At 43.6% G+C, this 8,394-nt stretch overlaps 2 non-coding genes across 2 annotated transcripts; both read left to right on the top strand.

Annotated features, from left to right (window-relative positions):
* Nucleotides 1-430: 430 nt before the first annotated feature.
* On the top strand, nt 431-501 carry TRNAG-CCC (transfer RNA glycine (anticodon CCC)). The gene has a single exon. It is a non-coding gene; the product is annotated as a tRNA-Gly (tRNA).
* Nucleotides 502-8,112: 7,611 nt separating this feature from the next.
* TRNAK-CUU (transfer RNA lysine (anticodon CUU)) lies at nt 8,113-8,185 on the top strand. The gene has a single exon. It is a non-coding gene; the product is annotated as a tRNA-Lys (tRNA).
* The last annotated feature ends 209 nt before the right edge of the window (nt 8,186-8,394 follow it).

An 8,394-nucleotide genomic window follows, 5' to 3' on the forward strand; every position in this document is an offset into this window, starting at 1 on the left:
CTTGTTATAGCAGCATTAAGAAAATAAGAGAAGGTGTATTATCCACTTGGATCCCTCATGCCCCAGTGGGTAAGTGCTGGGCTGCTAACCAGAAGGTCAGCAGTTGGAATCCACCAGCCTGTCCTTGGAAACCCTATGGGGCAGCCCCTACTGCCAAGGGTTGCTATCAATTTGATGGCGTGGGCATTAAAAATTACCCAGTTGTAAAGAGTTGATATCAGAATCTTTCAAGTCAGATCATTTTATTTGAATGCTACAACTTTATAGTATTGCCTGATGCCTTTTGTTCTGGGCAGCCTTTCTGTGTGCTAGTTATTTCTTCCAAAGGGAACACCATTTAAACCCATTTTAGATTTGCTTTTTCCAAATCCTGTCAGTCTTTTTCAAAATAGCCCTTAGCACCACAAGTTACAAGTGGCTTTAACAGTCAGCATTGGTGGTTCAGTGGTAGAATTCTCGCCTCCCACGCGAGAGACCCGGGTTCGATTCCCGGCCAATGCACACTTTTTCACCCGTCACTCCTTCATATGCCCAATGCTGTTACACTTCCTGCTCTGCTGAAATATGCACTGCACTGTTAAGACACTGTCCTCCCGCTGCAGGGGGCGGTAAAGGAAGGAAAACAAGAACTAGACACTTGGAGTTATTTCTGGAGCAGAAGACTCCAAGCAGTCACCAACGAGGTTCGGTGATCCCGTAGGGGTTAGTACGCAGTATGCAGAGCAGCAACTACACGGCGAGACCGGGTCTTTCAAATGCCAAGTGGGGTGGGTGGGTCTCTGTGGTTTGTGTGCTTGAAATCCAAACTACTGTTTCTTTTATGTAGTCTCCTGACAAATCCCTGGAATCTAAAGTGTATCTGGTCACTGATTCAAGTCCTGGACTTGGACTGACCGCTTGGCCAGGTCTCACTCACTATGGGGTGGAGAAAAAGAAACGAAATTCCTGCAAGGAAAGAAGCTGTGGGCTGGGCAGATACCCTAGCGGGTATCTGCATATTAATAGGATTATCAGAAGACAAAATACTTCCCTATACAAATGGCATGGGGGTGATGTTGGACCTCCTCTAACTTCACAAGGAGGAAGGAGAATCAAGATCAACAACCCAAGGCTGATTCCTATGAGGTGGAGGTCAGACATGCCTCCTCTCTCTGCCATCTTTATCAATTCTGACACCAACTGTCCCTTCCAAAGCACTCTCCACTTCTATACTGGGTTTGATAAATTCACTGCAATGGCCACACAGAACTCACAGAGAATACTCATGATTATGGGGTCTATTAGGGAAGTAACAGGTTACAGCTCAGGTTCAGGAACACTCAAGATACAGTACTTCCATCAGAATAGCCTCTTTCCAGCAGTGCTTGCAGGCACATCTCTCCCTGGCCCTCCATGTCTGCTCAAAGGCACTCGGCTTTCTTGATCCATGGACTGGGAAGCCCACCTAGGTCTCCCCTGCCAGTCTCTCCTGCCAACGCTTCTCTGCCACGGCTTCTCCCTGTCTTCATGGTTATAGCTTGCTCCCTGTTTCCTGAGTCCAAGAGCTTCTCAGCACAGGTATCCCAGGTCCAAAGGACATGATTTCTGCTCCTGGCTGTTCTTCCTTTCGTGGGATCCTGTCTTTCCCACCTCTGGGGTGGCTCACTTCAATGTCAGGGGAATGGTAAAACGGACCAATCCCTTTGGTGAGCCACAATTACCCTATCACACAGTCCCACCCCATCACTTTGATAAGAGTTACAAGACCGTTGCTAGAAAGGCCACACAAAAGTGAACCATTGCATTACATTCCTCCAGAAATCAAGTCCACCAGAATATCCAACCCTTAAAATTTATGTTGGTAGGACACAACCATTTGAGTCTCATTGATTCATTAGTGTTTGAAAACCTTATCCCAGATATTAACTTATATACACTACAGGTACTTTCTCCAATTTTTCACTTTCCTTGTAACTGTGTTCCTAGTTTTTTTGTTTTTTTCTTTAATGTGCATAGACTCATTTTTAAAATTTTCATATAGTCCCGTGTTTTGCTTAAAAGTCTCACCCACAATTTGTTTATGAGCATGTATCAAAGGTTTATTCCAAGCTTATCACATGAAGGAAGTTTATCTGTAAGCCAATTCAAATATTTGATGGAGACATTAATAACCATTGTTAAACTGAATACAAAAAGGGAACGTCTCATTATTTTCCTAGGGCTGTGATAACAAAGTACCACAAACTGGGTGGTTTAAAACATCAGAAATTTATTCTCTCACCATTTCGGAGGCTAGAAGCCCAAATTCAAGGTGTAGTCAGAGCCATGCTCTCTCTGAAGACTATGGGGGAGGAATCCTTCCTTCACTCTTCTAGCTTCTGGTAGTCCCAGGCATTACTCCCCTGTGGTAACATAATCACAATCTCTGCCTCTGTCTTCACATTGCCTCCTCCCAGTGTGTCTGTGTGTCTGGCTGACTCTTGTCCTCTTTTTATAAGAACACCAGTTATAGTAGATTTGGGCCCACTCTACTCCAGTATGACCTTGTGTTAACTAACTACATCTAAAAAGACTCTAGTTCCAAATAAGTTCACCTTCACAGATACTGAGGGTTAGGACTTGAACATATCTTTTGGGGGGACACAAATCAACTTATAACATTGGGGTAAAGACAATTAGATTTCTTGGGAAAATGGTTCAAGATTACTTGGCTCCATCCAAATTTTGATTTGCATTTCTCTAATGGCTAGCTGCTATGAGTTGGAGTAGAATCAATGGCAATAAGGTTTAATGGCTAGTGATGGCAAGCATTTCCTCATGTGTCTGTTAGCCGCCTAAATGTCTTCTCCATCCAAAACTGATAGTCAATTAATTGGACAAGGTTCCCAGAAGGAACTCTTAAACTCATTGTAGTTTCTAGGCATTTTATCAGAAACATTGATGAATTTCCATCAGAGGTAGCTGATCACATCAAATCACAAAAATTCTTTCTCAACTTAGGTTTGGGGAAAAAATTGTATTGGTATTATCTTTCGTATTTCTAATACAAATATTTTAAATGCATATATATTTTACTTATTATGCATTAAAAAACCCTTGTGCTGTCCAAACAACTGCCTGTGATCTACGGACAGGGAACTGCCAGAAATTCAGGCTGGCTTCAGAAGAGGACGTGGAACGAGGGATATCATTGCTGATGTCAGATGGATCCTGGCTGAAAGCAGAGAATACCAGAAGGATGTTTACCTGTGTTTTATTGACTATGCAAAGGCATTGGACTGTGTGGATCATAACCAATTATGGATAACATTGTGAAGAATGGGAATTCCAGAACACTTAATTGTGCTCATGAGGAACCTTTACATAGATCAAGAAGCAGTTGTTCGGACAGAAGAAGAGGATACTGATTAGTTTAAAGTAAGGAAAGATGTGCATCAGTGTTGTATTCTTTCACCATACCTACTCAATCTGTATGCTGAACAAATAATACGAGAAGCTGAACTATATGAAGAAAAATGGGGCATCAGGATTGGAGGAAGACTCATTAACAACCTGTGTTATGCAGATGACACAACCCTGCTTGCTGAAAGTGAAAAGGACTTGAAGCACTTTCTAATGAAGATCAAAGACCACAGCCTTCAGTATGGATTGCGCTTCAACATAAAGAAAACAAAAATCCTCACAACTGGAGCAATAAGCAACATCATGATAAACGGAGAAAAGATTGAAGCTGTCAAGGATTTCATTTTACTTGGCTCTACAATCAACACCCATAGAAGCAGCAGTCAAGAAATCAAAAGATGCATTTCACTGGGCAAATCAGCTGCAAGAGATCTCTTTAAAGTGTTAAAAAGCAAAGACGTCACCCTGAGGACTAAGGTGAACCTGACCTAAGCCATGGCGTTTTCGTTCGCCTTACATGCGTGTGAAAGCTGGAAAACGAATAAGGAAGACCGAAGAAGAATTGACATCTTTGAATTGTGGTGTTGGTGAAGAATATTGAATATAATACCATGGACCACCAAAAGAAGGAACAAATCTGTCTTGGAAGAAGTACAACCAGAAAACTCCTTGGAAGCAAGGATCGCAAGACTGCACCTCACATACTTTGGAAACGTAGTCAGGAGCGATCAATCCTTGGAGAAGGACATCATGCTTGGTCAAGTAGAGGATCAGAGAAAAAGAGGAAGACCCTCAAGAAGATGGATTGACATAGTGGCTGCAACAATGGGCTCAAGCATAAAAACGATTGTGAGGATGGCGCGAGACTGGGCAGTGTTTTGTTCTGTTTTGCCTGGGGCCGCTATGCGTCAGAACCAACTCAATGGCACCTAACAGCAACATCAATAATATGTACAAACACATCTTTATTCTCCATTCTTAAAGAAAATGTGGAATACTGTATACATTTTTTCACTTCTTGCTTTGCTTTTTTTTCACATAAACAATTTATCCTAGAGATAACTCAGTAACAGTCCTCAGAGATCCTCGCATTTTGGCCACTTAGAACTTCATTACGTGTATTCATGACCAGGTCATTCTTTAATGTGTTGTATGCAATCTAACCATTTTGAAATCATTAATCCAAGTGATTAAACCACTTGTCAAAGACACAAACTAGCCTTAAAAATCCCTTTGCCTTTGAGTCAATTCCAACCGTATAGGACAGAGTAGAACTGCCCCATAGTGTTTCCAAAGTTTGCTGCTGGATTCGAACTGCCAGCCCTTTGGTTAGCAGCGAAGCAAAGTAGGGAGGTGTGGATGAGAAGGGAAGGAAACCTCCAGGAGGCGGGTGCAGAAACTCAGGCGGGGTCCTGGAGAGGAAAAGGTTTTTATTTCCTAGTATAATGGTCGCTATGAATTGGAATTGACTGGACAGCAGTGGGTTAGATTTGGGTTTCTTTTTATAATGGGGAAGGAGTGAGGGAAGGAACGGAGAGAAGACTTGAAAGAGAGAAAAGAAAACTATCTGTTGCTGTTCGACAATAAAGCAACCAATTATTGAGAGTGTTTTTCCATCAAAAAATGTTCAGAGAAGCTCATCATCTGTCAGCAAGTTCATGGCATGCCGTGATTGTATAGTGTTTGGTACTCTTCCTGGTCTGGTGTCTATCTTGACACAAACTGACTCCTCTTGAGGTTTGCCTTTAATTCTTGGACAGGCTGCACTCCTTAGCTGAGGCCATAGAGCGCCAGGACTCAGGGCTGTGAGTCAGGAGATGGGAAGGAAGCCCGTGCACAAACCTGGGGTCTAGTCATCTGGAAACCCTAGAAGTGGCCCGCAAGAGAGCAGAAGGTGAAATGCCGCTTCTCATTGAGTCTAATGAGAAAGTGGTCATAACCTATTTTCTAACTATTTCAACTATCAGTGTGGCTTTTTTAAAAGAAGGAGAATAAATTTTTAGTGAGTTTAAAATATAATCCAGCTCTCAACCCATTAATTCAGTCTATGAAGCTTCCATGACCCTGATTTGGTCATGTTGTGCTGCCTTCCCCAGTATTTTGTACTGTCCTACCCCTCACCAAAGCTACAACTTTTCTATTGTTACTTAGCATTAAGATACTTCACTGGCAACCCCCCTGTCTGGAACAAGGGAGAATGAAGAAAACCAAAGACACAGGGGAAAGATTAGTCCAAAGAGCTAATGAATCACAACTACCACAGCCTCCACCAGACTGAGTCCAGCACAACGAGGTGGTGCCCGGCTGCCACCACCGACTGCGATGACAAGGATCAAAATAGAAGGTTACAGACAGAGTTGGAGAAAAATGTAGAATAAAATTCTAACTCACACACACACAAACAGACTTACTGGTCTGACAGAGAATGGAGAAACCTGGAGAGTATGGCCACAGAACACCCTTTTAGCTAACTAATAAAGCCACTCCTGAGGCTTACCCTTCAGCCAAAGATTAAACAGGTGGATTACACAAAACCAGACTAAGTGGGTACACCAGCCCAGGGCAAGAGGGGACAGGAAAGCTGGAAATGGGGAACCTAAGGTGGAGCAGGGGAGAGTGTTGACACGTCATGGGGTTGGCAACCAATGTCACAAAACAATATGTGTATTAATTGAAAAACTAGTTTGCTTTGTAAACCTTCATCTAAAGCAGTATATATATATATATATATAAAATTCACACTGCTTGCATGGTCTACGCAGTCATCTCCATCTTCTGTCCCACATGTCTATGCCAACAGTCCATTCTTCAAACATTACTCACAAAGTGTGAAATGTAAAAATCTTAAGTGGGCAGCTTATTAGATTTTGAAAAATGTAACCATCACCCAGAACAAGTTATAGAGAATTTCCATCACCCCAGCAATGTCGGTAGAACCCTCTTCCAGTCATTCTTTGCTCATCTCTGCTTAGTTATTCAGTATTCTGATTTCTATCACCAGAGATTAGTATTTGCCTGCTCTTGGAGTTCACATTAATGAATGTATACCCTCTGGCAAAGCCCTGGTGGCGTATTGGTTAGTTGCTACGGCTGCTATCCAAAGGGTCGGCAGTTCGAATCCGCCAGGGACTCCTTGGAAACTCCATGGGGCAGTTCTACTCTGTCCTATAGGTTAGTTGCTACGGCTGCTATCCAAAGGGTCGGCAGTTCGAATCCGCCAGGGACTCCTTGGAAACTCCATGGGGCAGTTCTACTCTGTCCTATAGGGTCGCTATGAGTCAGAATCACCTCGATGTCACTGGGTTTGGTTTTTTTTTATACCTTTTAGTATACGGCTTTTTTTCTTTTCTTTTGGGCAAGCAGCCTAGTGTTTTTGAAATATATCCATCCACATTGTTGCCTGCCCGCTTCACTAATTGATTTTCATATTAGTGCAGTCTCTTCCAAAGTGTGTAACACCAGTATTGATGGGCAGTTGGGTTATTTTTAGATTTTGCTTGTGACCAAGGCTGCTACGAATATTCTTGGATGAGTCCTTTGTGGAAGTGTGTGTCCGTTTCCCTTGAGGACTTAACTACAGGTGACCTGCGTGAATGGCCCTGATTGTGATCTTACAGAGGTCAGTACTCTGCGTTGTGGCGTCAGCAGCTTCGATTCGAATTCGAGTACGGCAGGTAGTTGTAACTTGGTTATCTTTTAAAGGTTGCAGTTCTGCTTTTGCTGGAGGCAGACTCAGGGGTGCCATGAAAGAAGTGGTGAATAATAGTTTCCACCACCCACACTGGGAGAGATGCTTCAGGGCAGTATGAAAATCTGCGGGAGCAGTAACCAAGGCTGCAAGGAGAGTGTCCTTCGACCTTCACTTGGGCAGCGGTGAGGACCCTTCTAGGGAGTGATCCCGCAGCTCGTCAGAGGGTGGCGATCTGAAAGCTTTGGGGAGAGGAGTCAAGGATCTTGCCAGCAAGTTCGCCTGAGTCTCTGAAACCGATCTGAGTTTCAGTCTCGGTGGGATCTTTACCCGCAACGAATGTGCTCTTTCATTAAGGCCACACAAAATTTTAGTATTTAAAAACAAACGTGTGCTCCCAAATAAATAGTGATCAAGACTTATTTTTTCAACGCGTCACCGTCTCCCTTTTACCCCCTCCCCCATCAGGGTTTAGGGGAGTAAAGAGTTTCGGCCTGAGAAGAAAGAAGCTTGAGAGGCAGCTCAAAGGTCCCGGAGGCCAGTTTCCGCTCTCCTCCTGCTCCCCGAGGTTGTTTGCCACACTCTTTCCTCTCCCCTAGCGCTCTTTCAGAGCCAGAGTCTCCGAAACCGGGTTTTCGGAGTGACCCGGTCCAGAAGGAATTTGCAGAAATATATAGATTTCAGGACTCTTGATTGCCACGTCCGGTGAGTCCACCTGACCACGCGCAGGCTGTCTTTGAGCCTCGGGTTTTTTCAGTGGTAAAAGGTAGAGACTGTGTCTATGAAATTCCAGACCCAGAGATTGCTTCCACACTGGTGCTGAGGTGGTTAAGAGCTCAGAATGCTGACCAAAATGTCGGCGGTTTGAATCCACCAGCTGCTCGATGAAAACCCTACAAGACAGTTTTACTCTGTTTTTTTTTTTTTTTTTTTATAGCGTCGCTATGAGTCGTAATCGACTTGACGGCATTGGGTTAGTTAGACTAACGACGCTAGCTCCCTAAACAAAAGGTTAAATATATAAGAAAGGATCACATTGTACCGCCCGACTAGCTCAGTCGGTAGAGCATGAGACTCTTAATCTCAGGGTCGTGGGTTCGAGCCCCACGTTGGGCGTGTAGATTTTCCTCACTTCCGTTATTATGCAACCTTCTAGAGGTCAGATATCAACAGGATAAAATAAATAAATACATGATACCGTTGACATCAAGTCCATTCTGACTCATAGAGGCCCTACAGGACGAAGTAAACTCCCCCACAAGGTTTCCAAGGAACCACTGGTGGATTCAAATAGCAGCCCACCTCTTAACCACTGCACCACAAGG

The sequence above is a fragment of the Elephas maximus genome, chromosome 3 (genome assembly GCF_024166365.1).
Source record: "Elephas maximus indicus isolate mEleMax1 chromosome 3, mEleMax1 primary haplotype, whole genome shotgun sequence".
Classification (NCBI taxonomy): Eukaryota; Metazoa; Chordata; class Mammalia; order Proboscidea; family Elephantidae; genus Elephas; species Elephas maximus.